This window comes from Delphinapterus leucas, chromosome 9 (genome assembly GCF_059928025.1).
Source record: "Delphinapterus leucas isolate spDelLeu-1000000601 "Yukka" chromosome 9, BTC_Dleu_Yukka2, whole genome shotgun sequence".
In the NCBI taxonomy this organism is placed as follows: domain Eukaryota; kingdom Metazoa; phylum Chordata; class Mammalia; order Artiodactyla; family Monodontidae; genus Delphinapterus; species Delphinapterus leucas.
Genome location: NC_143137.1, coordinates 39793168 through 39808758, shown reverse-complemented (window position 1 = coordinate 39808758; position 15591 = coordinate 39793168). Strand labels below are relative to the sequence as shown.

Genomic DNA, 15591 nt, shown 5'->3' with positions numbered 1-15591 from the left:
AAATAGACAAACACTGCTAAAATCTACACTGTAAGCCAATTGAAATAATGTAATCAGCAAAAGAAGTGTTTTGGAAATCAAAAGTTGATTATGTCAAAGATAACTTACTTTAAGACTGACCCTCTGTTTTATTTGTGGTTAGAAGATAGCAGAAATTTGGCAATAAATGAGAATATACCCTTGTCATTCATAACCCACTAAGCATCTAGTAAAACGGGTTTCTTTTCCCATATCATTCATTATATTAGTTCTTAATTCATTTATTTCTTTACAAAAATTTCTCTGCAAAAAATCATTCAAGTTAGGAAGTAAGAACATTATGTGGAACCCTTAAAATTTCTATTTTTTATTTCCTTCCATTGTGCGAGGAGATACAATTGTCTTCTAGGCCTTAAGTCACAAAAGCAGGAGTTATAAACTGACCTTTGAAAGTGTACTGCTTTTCAGATGTGAATATTGCAGTGTAACCTGAACTTTACATGGGCATTATGAAACATTTCATCTCACCATGTTCACAGCATTCTGGACATCTCCTAATAATGCATCATCTGCTATATGTGTGGCCTGAAAATTAGCGTTAGAATTAAAAACAGTCAGTGTCTTAACTTTCTGGCTACCCTATGCTTGTTGCCACAGAGGTAAGTAAAATACATAAAATGGAAGAAACTCAATTTTTAAAATAATCATCTTAAAATTATTATCATTACAACTATTTCCCACCGTAATATATTTCAACTCTTCCACAATATTACTGAAGAATATTAATATTCTCTACTTAATATCTTACTAGTGGCCTCTACACTCTTAACCATTTTTGCAAATTATCTTCTACACTGAATATTCCATTCTGTATTCTTTCAAAAGTAGCCGTTTACTTATCCCTAATACAATGGTGGATTTCATATAATTAAAAGGTAATTTATTAGAAATCTACTTGGACTTTAAATCGCTTACTATAATTTGACCCATGAAAATGATCTCCACATTTTATTTATTTTTTATTTCTTCATTGAATCTATTCCAATATGGTAAGTAGACAATTCTTTCAGCTGTATTAATATGTATGGCCTTCTCTGGGTAGGTTTAGTTTCTTCAAACTTATGGCAGTAGCTGGCATTAGGAATGGAATAAACAGGTCTGCTTAGCTCTGCAGAAAATAAAGTGTAATTTTATCAACTTTCTTTTTTAGTTGTCAGCTCTAAATGCAACTCTCATGTTACAAGGTTAGTGCTAGGCTGACATTAAATCATCATCTAAGGCCACAGCAGAAATATGTTGAATTATGTATTTAAATGTGCTCACACATTATCTCCATATAGAATAAAACAAAGTAATCAGATTTCCATTTTATTTCCCTGCCAGAACCTACAGTATTATTTTGCACTCGCTGGAGGGAATTTGGCAATGTGTTATTCTCCTCAGGCCTGTTTTCACACGATAGCAATTCGACTGAAGTGCAGTGTAAAAGTATTTATTAAAAGCTATTCCCCTCTGGCACTTAGAAAAGAAAGACAATAGGAGTATGCTGTTTTGCTCCCTGGGAAAGGTTCACATTTTGTGAGTTGATGAAAATGTTCTCTGTATCACACCCTTAAATAAATATCTATGCTTGCCCCTGGAGAGAAAAGTAGCAGGAGTTTTCAGAAGTTCTTAAGAAGCTTAAAAATACAATGCCCAGCACCTTGGAACAAGGATGAAGACAGTTTAGTTGTCCAGTCTTGCCCATTCCTTTCATATGCTAACCTCTGTTCTCTCCACCTGAAGGCTTAGTCCATTTCATTGACCAGTCATCATTTCCCATCACTACTTCCCAACATCTAAGACCATGATGATTATTAGATGTGTTTACAGTCTCTGCCCAGTAACCTTTGGAATGCAGAATTAGTCTTGTTGACAGAATCAAATACCAAGGATGCCTGCTGCAAGCCATGGGTACATATATGTCCAGTGAGTTGCAGTTTTTCCCCCATGGAATTGTTCAGGTCACCTGATTGGTCTTTGGCTTCTGTTTCTCTGGCTAGGTCTTCCCTGAGTCCTTGCCATGTCCTTCTGACAGGAAGAATCCACTCAGCTCTCTGTTCCCTGACTACTGAAGGTACTCTTGGAATCTGCTCAACTTCAACCAACATGTGCTCTGAATTTCTGTTGCAATACTCCATTTGTTGGCTTGGACTGCAGTGCCTGTCTGAATCAACTGTGAGTCTACCTAGCACTGGCATGTTGAACATCAGACCAAGAGTCATCTTCAGTAACCAGTGCTACACCTGGGTTGGTGGCTTTCAAATCCACTACCTATTCTTTTCTGTCCTGGTTTCTTCCTCCTCACAATCAGCTAGCACCTCTTTGGTCCCCAAATGCCTCTTAGCTGAGCCTACCCTGTAGCCGCCTGAGTTCTTGATAAATGATTCATGCTTGGAGATGCATCCATTTTGCGGTGGTTTAACATCCTTGATGGGTTAGTGTTTCAGTATCTACTGAAACTGAAAAAACTCTCATTTGTCATGTTTTAAAACGAATAATTATTGATCTCTCATCTCTCTTCTGTCAAGAGATTTTGCTTTCTTTCCATTTTTTAAAAAGTGGCAAATTTAAACAGGGAAGGAAGACTTTATTCAAGGCTGTTGCAATAGGGGAGAGAGACCAGAACTCAGTCTTAGCTCAGCTCCACTAAAAGCAAAGGGTGTGAGGGTTTTTAAACACTGAGGTGAGTGGGAGAACACAGGCCATCTGTGTTTGTTAATTGGGCTTTACCCAAAGGAAAAGTAAACTTTCTGTGCCTTTGTGACAGGAGGCAGTTTTAAAACTTGGAGCAAGTTTGGCACACTATGGTTAGTCTCCTACTTTCCCACAGAAACAGGAAGATGGGGCACTGTTTCCCCCCTGATGTTTACACTTCAAAGAGATGGCTCCCAGGCCCTTGAGAAAGAGATCCCTGCATTTAAAACCATTAAGAGCCTTTTCAAAGTATTTACATACATTTCAGTGGGGCAGGGAAAGAATTTACAATGAAAAGTTTTCTAAAGTAAATGCTGTAAGAAAAGGAGGTCAGGAAGAAACCTATCTAAGGTTTAGTCGAGCTGAGGAGAGCACTAAGGCAGTCTAGTTGGCTTCCTTCCCCCCCCTCTCCCACCCGCCCTCTCCTCTCCTTCCCTCTGCTCCCTTTCCTCCTTTCCTTCCTCTTTCTGTTTTTTCTTTTTCTGTTCTTAGCCCTTGTCTATTACCTCCTTTTTTTCCCCCGCAAGGGGGTATTTATTTAACATTTAATGATAAGTTTATTTTATTTTAACTTTCTCCTATCTTTACCTTGTGACTTTTCAAAGTTGTTTGTGTATTACATTAACAGTGCAAAAGAAGTGTGAAAAATATTTTACACATCCTCAGCTTGCTTGTTCATCACAATAATAATTTTCATGTCATGTTTTAAGAAAATAGTTATTTCTTATCATGGACAAACTTTATAGATGTGGATGTATTACAAAACTATCTTCTCAGAGAAAATCACCCAGACTTGTGGATTTCTTGGACCTTACACTTCTTATACTACCTCACTTTGAGAACCATTTCTGTAGAGCAAAACATATTTTTTGTTAAATGTATAGTTATTTAAAACAGCTAAAACATACATGTGTTCAGTTACTTATTTGTCCCTTATTTGTCTGCTCATCGGACAGGAACTGATCATCCACTACTCTTTATTAGGCTTCTTCTATAACTTGACCTTTATCCCACATTCTTTGTTGTTGTTTTCTTTTGAAACATCTCTTGTCCTAAGGGAGCTTTGCATGTCCTGGTTGTTTCACAGTCCTGCAGCTTTACTGCCTTCCTTTGTGTAACTGGTATTCCATTTTCAGGTAGTCCTTTCATTTTTATGCAGGTTTCCTAGATCTAGGAATGCTTTCAAATTATGCCCAATTAAATACTGTATATTAGATTTACTTTGTCTGTTAAAGTTGTCTTTTTCATTTTTATTTTGTAGAATATCAGTTCACTTATTGTAATTTTTTGTCTGATTCTGTAAAATTTTTTCATTGCTTATTAGTTAGAAAACTCCCTGCATTTCTCCATGTTTTCAAGCTGTGAACTCTATAATATGAGCTATGAATTGGCAAATTTGCCACATTTAAAAATTTCTAATCTATAACCTGTCAAATTAATTTTTGTCACTAATTCTCAGTTTTCAGAGAAATTGTTTTCTTCATGTTAATATATGATATGTGAATATACTTGAATATAATATTCCTTATATGAATTTACTGTTCATTTTATGACTATGCTATTCCTTAAATACTGATTAATGAGTGCTAGGAAATACGAAAAATGTTGCTAAAGACATACCTAATTAGTGAACCAGTTTTATGAATATCTTTGTGAAGGCATCCAACTTTAATTTGCATGCTTTCAACGCCGGTATACCAAGCACTGTTTCTGGTAATAGGAATACAGGAGTGAATCAAAGAAGACAGCTTTTGCCTTGTAGAGCTTACTCTGTGTACCTTTTGGAGTGAAGTAGACAATACACCAATAACAAATTATGTAGTATCTTTCTCATTCTTTCTGAAAACATTTTATGTATGACTTACTTTTTTAGATCTTGCCTGAAATCTTAAGTAATGATGAAAAATATGAAATAATTGAAACCTGTAATGGGAAGGAAACTAGAACTTTATGAAATCCTCATGGAGTGCATCATCTATTGGGGTCATCAAGGAATGACATTTTCTAGAAGTCAGTTGCATTCTTTGACCACTAAGGATGTTTTATTTCTGATGAATGACCACATGAATAACTAGTTATTAAGTTCATTCACATTAGAACTACTTCATGCATTTAATTGAAAAAGTGAAGCTGGAAGGAATTACTTTTTAAACAAAAGAACATATTATTAGATAATGTTAATTCTGTGTGAGTATAGCTACCAGTTGCCTCATACTGTAGCATTTATTACTCTTGTCATACTTATTTCTTTTATTTCCTTCTGGATATTCTGACTTTTCTCCTTGAACCCCTTTCAGCCTTCTGATGTTTCATCTAATTTCCAAGTTCTGTTATATTATTATTTTCTTCCCTTCATATTTGCTTCTGAGGCTTAGTTCCTGTGTTTTCTTTTGATGTAAAGAATAATAATAGGCTGTCGGTTGAATATTTTTCAGGCTTATTAATATTTATTATGCCTTTTGTTACCACTTTTTTTAGTTGTTCCTTAGAATTTACTTTTGTAGCTGCCTTCTAGCAGGCATAGAAAGAGATGGCATAGTTACCCAGGCTTTAAAGTGAGGACAAGTGGATGGGAGAAAAACAGCAATAAAAATATTACTAGATAGGATCATTACATTTTTTCATAATTTATTCCTATTACTCTACAATATCAAGACTATTAAAAGCCATGTTAAAGTGAAAAAAAGATTTAAAAATAATCCTAAATTATCAGAAATAACATTAAGAGAAACAGATCTTTATAGTGAGGATTGACTCAGAACATGGCATTGTTATTTGAAGGAGATTGTCAAGGAAGAGAGCAACATCCTTCGAGAACAAGGGGGAGATTAAAGAGCAAGCTTGGCCCAGAGGAGGGAAATATTAGGGACTAATGTCACTCATCAGTTGATGTAGGACACTACAAGTGTGCTTCAGGTTTCTTGAAAATAGTTACTGTAAAAAATTAAATAATAAATGAATGTGAGGAAGGCATACATCCAAGATGACATTACTGAGAAAAATCATTCTGACATCACTCTATAGACGTTTGTTTAGGTAGAACAAATAATATCAATAGATGGAGCAGATGTTACTGCTTCTGAAGGAAAATTTCCAAGATACTTTAGTTGGACTTAATGCCTGACTTTGTTTTGAGAAACAGTGATGAAAACTTAGGTTTAACTTAATGTATATTTAAACAAAATTGTCTCATGTTTTCAGATAAAGAAGAAATATCTGAGAAATGTTATATATTTTGCATTTTCTCTCAATATTCTTTGATTTAGTCACTCATCCATTCATTCAGTCATTTGTTGTGTCCCTATTATGTGCCAGACACTGAAAGAAATGACTCAAGACTAAGACATTGACAAAACAGTAGTAAGCCTAAAGAACTTACTCTAGAATGAATTGGGATTTTCTAAATGGCAAAGTATTTAGTAATATTCTAGAGATAAGCTATTTTAAGAAAACCTAGTCTAAATGTTTAGTAAAGGAAATGATATTAGTGTCGACATTTAATCATATGCTGCTTTGATGATTATCTTTATAATCCCTATATGCTCTGTTCAGTTAAGCTGTAGACTCCTTAACAATAAGTATCGTGTCATATACTTTGTAAAAAAAGATACGTGGTACACTTTCTGGGATGCAGTAAAGGTCAACATCTGCTTTAAGTAAACAAGTCCAAGCTCTGGACATATATCTGGTTAGCAAACAAGTTGTCACTTAGTCCTTTTCAACAGGTATAGCAATTGTTGATTTGCCTTTTTCCCAGACCCATCACTGAAATTCTATAGAACGTAAATGTATCCTTAATTCTGTAGAAGCCTTCTGTACTCTAACCCATAAACAGGGTGAAAGCGCTGTAATTTAAAAAGAAAACACACTATAAGAATTATCTTAAGAATTAAATCAAAGTCTTGATCTTACGTCTTTAAATCACTGTAGGCAAGAGTATAATAAAGTTAAAGGGGACTAGATTGAAGAGTTTAAAACTATAAACTTTAATCCAAAGACTTAGGGAGAATAAAATACTAAAAACAAGTATGTATTTTTAAGTATATTTAAGGATACAAATATTTTCCATATTATCTCCAGATTTCACAACTCCTCACTGAAGTATTTTCTCCAAATGTTAATTTATGGAGACAAAATGTAAATGGCTTTAAAAATAACAAGATTTTAAAGATGATAATAAAATATTCTGACATTTGCTCCAGTACAGAGGTATTTTTGCTGATAAAAGGGGTGATTTACCGTGAGATGATTTTCAGTCTTTGTTAATTTATAGAATAAATGATATGACTTTTACAGTCTTTCAGACTTTCATTTATCCGCCCAAGAAGCTAATGAAAGTTTGCCTAAACTCTCCCATATTAAATGGACAGATTTAAACTTTTCTCATGTTAATATAAATTAGATGACTTTTGTCCTTGCCTGAAGTGACAGTGTAATGTCTGAAGCTTACATCTTTCCTGACTATCAGCTAATTAGAATGCAGGACAGCTTTAAAGGTCTCATCTCTAATCTGCCATTCTGGATTACATCCACTGTTAGCACTCCTGTCAGTCGCCACAGGGCCCCAAAACCTATGATAAGCATGATTTCCATGAGAGTCAACAGTAGGAGGTAAAAAAGCCACCTTTTTATATTTCAGAATTTAAGGTAAATCTGATAATCTTACTCCTGTAAAGTCCTCAATCCATTGCTGCTGAACAGATACTATCTTCCTTAGAACCGAAAGATTGTCAGAGAAGCACTCTTACTGTTTCTTGTTTACATAAAGTGCAGAACTAGGGATTGTGTGTTATGGAGAGAAGTAGTTTTTTTATTAGGGATTTCTCCTGAGTCCTGAGAATATATTGACTTTATTTATGGCCCTCCTATCTAGCTCTTGACTCTACCTCTCTCATCCTGACTTTTCCAAGTCCTCATCAGAAGGGCAAGTGACACAAGACAAGGTTTCTTCTCTTTCTCTCCATCTCACCCCTACCTTCCACCATTGACCTCCCTCCAAATTTTATACGCTGCACCCTCAGTTTTCCTGATAACCTTGAGCCTTTTCATTGATTTTGTCTACCATCTTCTTATTTAACTGGAATTTATTAGTAAGTCTCAGTCATTAGTGAAGCTTATTTGAAAAGCTTCCCTCCAAAACTTTGATTGGGACTGCTCATTCTTTCACTTCCCTGTGTCTCAGAAACTAGGGTCAGTATTTTCCAGAGTTTTACTTCCAAAACGTGAACAGAAGCCTATCTGCCCTTCACATTCCCTGGGTTATATCACCTTTCAGTAGTCTCTAGGTCTTTCCTCTTCAAAGGCATTAAAGAATTTAATACTTGGCTGTCAGTGTTCCTCTGGACTCAAACTGTCCTCATTCTATGTGATTTAAATGTCTATAGGGAGGACCCACCAAACACTCCAAACACTCTTCAAACAACATTTACTGCCACTTGATTTCCACCGTTCATGACCAGGACAACTCCCCGGCCCCGTCATCCTCTAACACTGATCTATTTCAGAAAACTGAATCCTTGAATTCCCACAGCTTTGTTTCTTGCCACGGTTCCGTGCCTTTCGTATCTGCATTTTGACATCCTCAAGATCTCTAGGTTCTCTGGCTACTCATAATGAGTTTGGTAGAACAGCAGTGGCATTGGCTTCACTTGGGAGCCCCTCCCCAAGTTTACTCCACAATTTAACAAGGTCCCCAGGTGCTTCATATGCACATACCAGTTTAAAAAGACCTGCTCTACCACTTACAGATTTTCCTCAGAACAGTATGGTACTGGCATAAAAACAGGCACATAGATCAGTCGAACAGAATCGAAAGCCTAGATAGAAACCCTCACATACATAGCCAACTAAGTTTTGAAAGGGTTCCCAAAACACACAATGGGTAAAGGATGGTCTCTTTAATATGTGGTGTTGGGAAAGTTGGATGCCCACATGCAGAAGAATGAAACTGAACCCCTACCTTATACCATTCACAAAAATTAACTCGAAATGGATCAGAGATTTAAAAATAAGACCTGAAACTGTAAAACTCCTAGAAGAAAACATTGGGAAAAAGATTCTCACAGTCTTTACTCCCTTTCCCACTTAGCCTGGATCTCAAGGTCAAATATTTCAGTTTGTTCCTCACCAACATACCTGTCACTGTACCCATTGGCCAGTGCCCTCTGTGGATCAATCACTCCACCCTCTTTATCGGCTACTGTGCCCAAACTGCTGAGGGCTGCTAGAGCAAATGAACTAACTGGCCTGACACCTTTGCTTAGTCATGGCTTATGACTTCAGCTGGATCCCAGGACTGCTTAGTGCTCTGGTTCTGAGCATCACTCTTTTCTACTTTTGGAAACTGCATAGCTCTCCTCAGAGGCCTTACTGTGTACCTCCAAACTTGTTCACTCTCTGTCTCTCCCCCCTTTTTTTTACTTATAAAGCTCCTACCTCATATTTAGAGGGAATGGGATTCTTCTGCCATGAACAATCTTAACATCTTGCCTACATGCCTATAAACATGTTTTCAGTCCTCTTCTTCCCATCTTTCCTTTTGTCTCTGAGGAAGTATATTTTTTAGTATGTAAGATTTCACCTCCATTATACTGATTCCACTTAACCACTGCCCCCTCCCCTTTGTGAATAAACCTTTTATGCTGGAATAATTTTATATTTACAGAAAAGTTGCAAAGGCTGCACAGAGATTTCCCATATACCCCTGTAGTGGGTTGCACAGTAGCCTCAAAAATATATCCAGGTCCTAGCCTTGGTACTTATGAATGGGGCCTTACTTGGAAATAAGATCTTTGCAGATATAAATAAGCTACAGATCTTGAGAGACCATCCTGGATGTAGGTGGGCCCTAAATCCAACAACAAGTGTCCTTATAAGAGTAATTTGTTATGGCAGCCCTAGGAAACCAATTCAACTCCTCACCCAGTTTCCTCTAATATTCATGTCTTAAATTACCATGACATATTTGTCAAAACTAAGAAATGAGCACAGGTATATTACTATTAACTAAACTGTAGTCTTTATTTGGATTTCCCTAGTTTTTACACTGCCACCCTTTTTTGTTCCAGGATCCCATCTAGGATATGACATTGCATTTAGTTATATGGTGTTTCCTTAGTTATCCCTGAGATGTGACAGTTTCTCAGTCTTTTTGTTTTGTTTTGGACAGTTTTGAGGGGTACTGCTCAATTATTTTGTGTAGACTATCCCTCAATTTGGGTTTGTCTGATGTTTTTTCATGATTAGACTAAAGTCTTGGGCTTGAGGGAAGAATACCAATGTTTTATTTATCTTTATATGCTCATTGCTAACCACATACTAGCTAGTTTTCAATACCCATTTACTCAAAGAAAGAAGGCACACAAATCTGCCAGCACCTTATTTCTTTCCTTGCCAGCTAGGTGCTAGTTCTAGGATGCTATTTTCTATTTTACACAAAAATAGACATTTTAACTTCAATTGATTTCCTTTGTTGACTGAAAAGAGAGCGTTGTCCAAGGCTTAGACTATAGAAAAGGGCCTTTGAGTTTCAGAGAATGTTTTAGCAGCTGCTTGTTGAGATGGTCATGTTAACTATACCATCACTAGGTAGTTTAGTTCATGACAAGCAGCTATGCAAAGGGAAGGACATATTGTAAGCTCTCCCATGATGGCTCTTTCTGGTGCTCCCACTTCCCTTGCCATGCTATGCTCCAGATTCCTAGTGTTTTCTGGCCTTTACTGACATGCTCCTTAACTACTCTTCTAAACATTTCTCCCTGTGTCCCCACTTTCATCTCCTTCACGAACTCTCTTAACTCCCCAAACTGGAATTTCTTTAACACACTCTATTAGGAGGAAAGTCATTTGCTTTTCTCGCTAATGATTGTATGATACCTTAGAGTTTTAGCAGCAGCACTTTCCTCTACACTCTCATTTGATCCTACTTCAAAGGGCTATTATTATTCCCCCCCCCTTTTTTTTTTTTCGGTACGCGGGCCTCTCACTGTTGCGGCCTCTTCCGTTGCGGAGCACGGGCTCCAGACACGCAGGCTCAGCGGCCATGGCTCACGGACCCAGCCCCTCCGCGGCATGTGGGATCTTCCCGGACCGGGGCACGAACCCGTGTCCCTTGCGTCGGCAGGCGGACTCTCAACCACTGCGCCACCAGGGAAGCCCCTTATTCCCTTTTTTAAATAAGCAAATTGAAATTCACAGAACTTACGATTTCCCTAATATTTCCAAGATACAGTAGAGTTGGGCATAGAATGCTGGCTTGATTTAAAATCCTGTATACTTCTCAACTCAGAGAAACCAGATCCTGATGACATCATCTGAATCCTGGAAAAGTAGTATCTAAATTAAAATTAACTAGGAATACCTCAGTTATAATAGCCAGTATTTTTTCAGGAGGTACTTTAAGTCACATTTCTGTTTGCTGAGGAGAAAATTGCAACAAAAATATTCTGATCAGATGTAGCCTTTATAGGTTTTGATTTTGTGGTTGGTCAGTATTCACAAGTGTGGTTTATAAAGTGTCTGAATGGATATGTCGGTGTGCTTAGTGTAGAAGAGGAAAAGACAGAAGCATTGTCATGTATTTCATTGTCTTTGTGACAGAAAAGAATCAACCATGAAATGAAAGTGTTCTTTTTAAAGTGTTGCTGCATTCATATTTTTCTTGAGTGCTTTGTTTTGTTTTGTTTTTAAAACCAGCTTAAGAAGTTGAATATAAATATAATGCTTTAGGCATATTAAAAAATACTTTTTTTAAAAACACATACTGATCACCACTGAAATTAAGGCTTTCAGGAACAAGCAATACAAGCCAGTTCCTGCCTTTTTCTCCCTCATTGTAACTGACAATATTCCTAGTGGCCCATTTGTGTCTCCCTGAACAGCTGGAGAGGATATGGGTAAGAGTCCCAGCAAAATGGTAGTAAGATTCATAAGGAAAGCCTTTTGATTCCTAAACAGTTTAGCTCACATACAGAATTTCTCACTCTACTCATTACAGCAGAAAGGCTGAATCAATACAGCGGTAGCCTGGTAGATAACCCTAGGGTTTTGGCTAAAAATTGCCCTCAGCATGAGGTCTATATGGCTTGGTTAATCTAAGTAATTCAGAAGTAAACCAGCCTCTCTGAAGTTTATTGAGTTTGTTTTGCTTTATTTGTTTTCAGAGGGACGGGAATTTGCAGCCTAATCTTCAAAGAGAAATATTTTGTTTGATAGAGGTTTTACTCTATACAAGAAGTTAACATGTGTTTTTGGATTTTAAATCAATTCTGATATTTTCGTAAGCTTAAATTGACTCTAGGAATGTCCATAGGTAACAGGAGGAGGTCAGATTTTGAGTAGCACTGTTGTCCTCCATGACCTCCCTTGTGTAAGTGATCTTCCTGCTTTGGCTACCCAAGCAGCCTTCTCTAAAAGCCTGGCAAGTCATGGTTTTTTGTTGGAGCTGATGTTCTTAATTCTCATTCTTTCAAGTCTCACTGCAAAATGAACCCTATATTCATTTATTTTGTAGAATAGAATTCACAACCGATACAGCCCTTATACTCAAATTCGAACAGGTTTTAAAATGGTATTTGTAGTGAAATGCCATAGATGTAAAAGTTCCAAAGTATCATTTTAAAATGCTGCCCATACACATTGATTTTGTAAGAATAAATTAAAATAGGCAATAAAACAAACTAAAATTTCAGTTTTTAATATTCTTAAATGTCATCAACTAAACAAAAATGATTTAAGCACAAATTTAGCAAGCAAACTGAATAAATGCTACTAAAAACATGATGTGGTATAGTAGAAAGCCCAGCAGTTTTGAACTCAAATCGATGTCCTTTCAAATATCAGCATTATTACTTCCTGGCCCTGTTTCCTTCCAGAAATTAAATTTATGTGAATAAGATTTCCTATATGAAAAATGAAGATGATGATACATATCAGCGAGGTTGTCATGAGATTAAGAATATGTGTAAAATGTGTGACACACCTAAGGACTGAAAAAATGTAATTGTTATTATTACAATGATTTTTAATACTTTCATTTCATGGTTTTACCTTGTGACTGAAATTGTGTTAATTAACCCTGTTACATATATCATCAAGTGAATTCATAACACCCTTGCCCATAAATATATTTATAACAATACAAAGAATAGAAACATATCAATAGAATGAAGATTTATTACACTAAAGAATAAGAGCATATGAGCATACTAACAGCAAAATACTTAGTAGAAGTTAAGAAGCCGACAAAATATAATTACACACATTTTCGTGATCTGTCGCAGTCTTTGTCACAAGTGAATTTTTATAGAGAAACTCAGTCTATTTCCATGATAGGTCCCGTGGCAGGCATGGCCTTCCCTGTAGGATACTCCTTCATTCATGTTAATATAAATAGACATTCAAGACAAATCAATATTTTTTGGTAGTTTGAGTTGATTGCTTTTAATAACTATTTTTAGCCAAATTTTTTCCACTTTTGAAGATAATTTTTTTTTAATAAGAATTGTTTTTTTTTTTTTTTCTGGCTGCGTGGTGTGGAATGCAGGATCTTAGTTCCCCAGCCAGAGATTGAACCCGTGCCCCTGCAGTGGAAGCGCAGTCTTTACCACTGGACTGCCAAGGAAGTCCCCTTTAATAAGAATTTTGATTGGCTGTCAGTGCATTCCCTTCCAGATGAGTTCATAGAACACCCCACCCACCACACCTGATACAGAGAGCAGTTCTGTATCAGAAGTCAGTGGGATAGCCACCATGAGGGTACCATCATAATGACTACATGAATTTGCCCATAACTATTTATATTTCCTGCAGAGACTTTTGGAATTATCACTCTGGGACACAGAGTGTTAAACTCAGGCAAGGTGATGCCAGCTTTGCTTGGGTTGTAACTTTTGTCTGATGAGTTCTCAGTGGACGTGGTGTTAGTAGTGAATCCAAATTTTGGTATGTTTATTTAAAAAGCCCATTCCTATCAAATATTTTTTACCTTCAGGTTAATTTTTTTCAGTATTCTTACAATATTTTAAAACTCAATTTCTAAGCCTTTAATTAGCTTTGTGTTTCTCTGAACCTTTCATGATTTTTGACCCAGAGAACGTCTACTCTGAGGAAATTTAAAAGTCCCTGAACCTAATCTTTGCTCTCTGCCTATCTGTCTTCTCAAGGCTTGTTTTGGGTTCTTCTGGCCCTTTTGCCTTTCACTTCTAAATCCATTTCCTGTACAGGTTTGTGGTTTTTTTGGTTCTTGGAGAGCATTATGTTTGAGTCAAGGTATTACCAGATAAGGCTAAATTCATAGATAACTCAGGTTTCTTGAACATTCAAGGGGATGCAGCAGGCATGAGGAGAGTGGTGGTTGTTCACCTGTGGGGTTTCTCAGGAAACACACCTGGTCTGCTGACTTACAGTACTGATCCAGAGCTGGGTACTCCATTCTACAAAGAATTTCACCTTTGCTAGGGGAAAAGGGACCATTTTACTTTTATAAATACAGCTTAAGATAGTACACATAAACTAGTATTTTGTTCTCACAAGGTACTCAAAGGTATGCAGTATTTTTCAGGCTTAATTTGAGAATAGTCAAGGTGGATGATGTATTTAACAGTAAATTCTACACTTTTTCTTATCTACTCTTTTCATTTTACCTCCACAGAAACCTACAATGTCTTCCTCTTTCTCCATATCATTTTCTGTCTTTCTAATCTCTCTTCCATTACCCCAGAGGCAGCTTCTCAACTCCCTACCTTTGAACATCATTGTTGATTCAAAATTTAATTTTTTTAAAGAAAGTTCTAATACATTTCCATTTGTTTGGGTTACTCCTCTGATGGGCATGCTTAGATTTTTGGAAGGCACAAACCATGTTCTTTTGTACCTTCAAAATATATCCAGAATCCAACCAGCTCTCACTACCTTCATTGCTATCATCCTAGCCGCCATCATCTCTCTCCTGGATAATTGCAATTACCGTTAATAGGTCCCCTGACTTTTATGATACCTGCCCCATCACTGTCATTCTCTATACAGCAGGCAATATGAACCTTCTAAAAGATAAACCAGATCCCGTTATTCCTCTGCTCACAATCCTCCAATGGTGTTCCATTTCAGTTGAGTAAATGCAAAAGTCCATATAATTGCTTACAATGCCCTTCATCATCTTGCTTCTCTCTGACACCATTTACTACCCCCTCCCATGTTCTCTCCACCTCAGCCACACTGGTCTGTTTATCTTAACGAAACACATCAGGTGCTGTCCTGCCTTGAAGTCTTTGCATTGCTGTCCCTTCTGCCTAGGTATCTGTAGAACTCATTCCATTACCCCTCCCGGGTTTCTGTACAAATATCAGTGAGGTCTTCCCAGACAACTCTAAGTAAGAAGGGCAGCACTCACTGCACTTCCTAGCCCCATCCTTGCTTAATTTTTTCCCCACAAATTTTTCACCAAATGACATACTATATGTTTTCCTTTTTTCCCCCCTTTCTCCCATAGAATGTAAGCTCCATGAGAGCAGGGTTATCTGTCTTGTTCACTGCTATAGCAAAGCACCTCACACATAGAGGCAGTTGATGAATACCTATTAAATAGATGGATCAATTTGTAAATAAATGCCTATCATGTTAATATTCTAACTAAAAGGCATTGGGTGAGATAGTGTTGGGCAATGAGGAAGAGTCAGACATATTTCTTACAAAATTTTTGATTAGTAATGACAGCGAGAGTCACAATTTTCTAAGTGTGGACATGTTATGATCTTCTGTGTTTAGATGTTTAAAATGTAATGGGTTACATATTTTGATCTTTAGACAATTTCTAAGGACAAGCTTTTTCATCCAAACAACTAGTTACCAAAGTAAATGTAGAATCACAAGAACTCTAAG

At 36.7% G+C, this 15591-nt stretch overlaps 1 long non-coding RNA gene across 1 annotated transcript in view; it reads left to right on the top strand.

The window, feature by feature from the left end:
* LOC149748384 (uncharacterized) overlaps positions 1-15591 on the top strand; it is a 248427-nt gene that overhangs the window by 65401 nt on the left and 167435 nt on the right. The gene's annotated exons all lie outside the window — the stretch shown is intronic.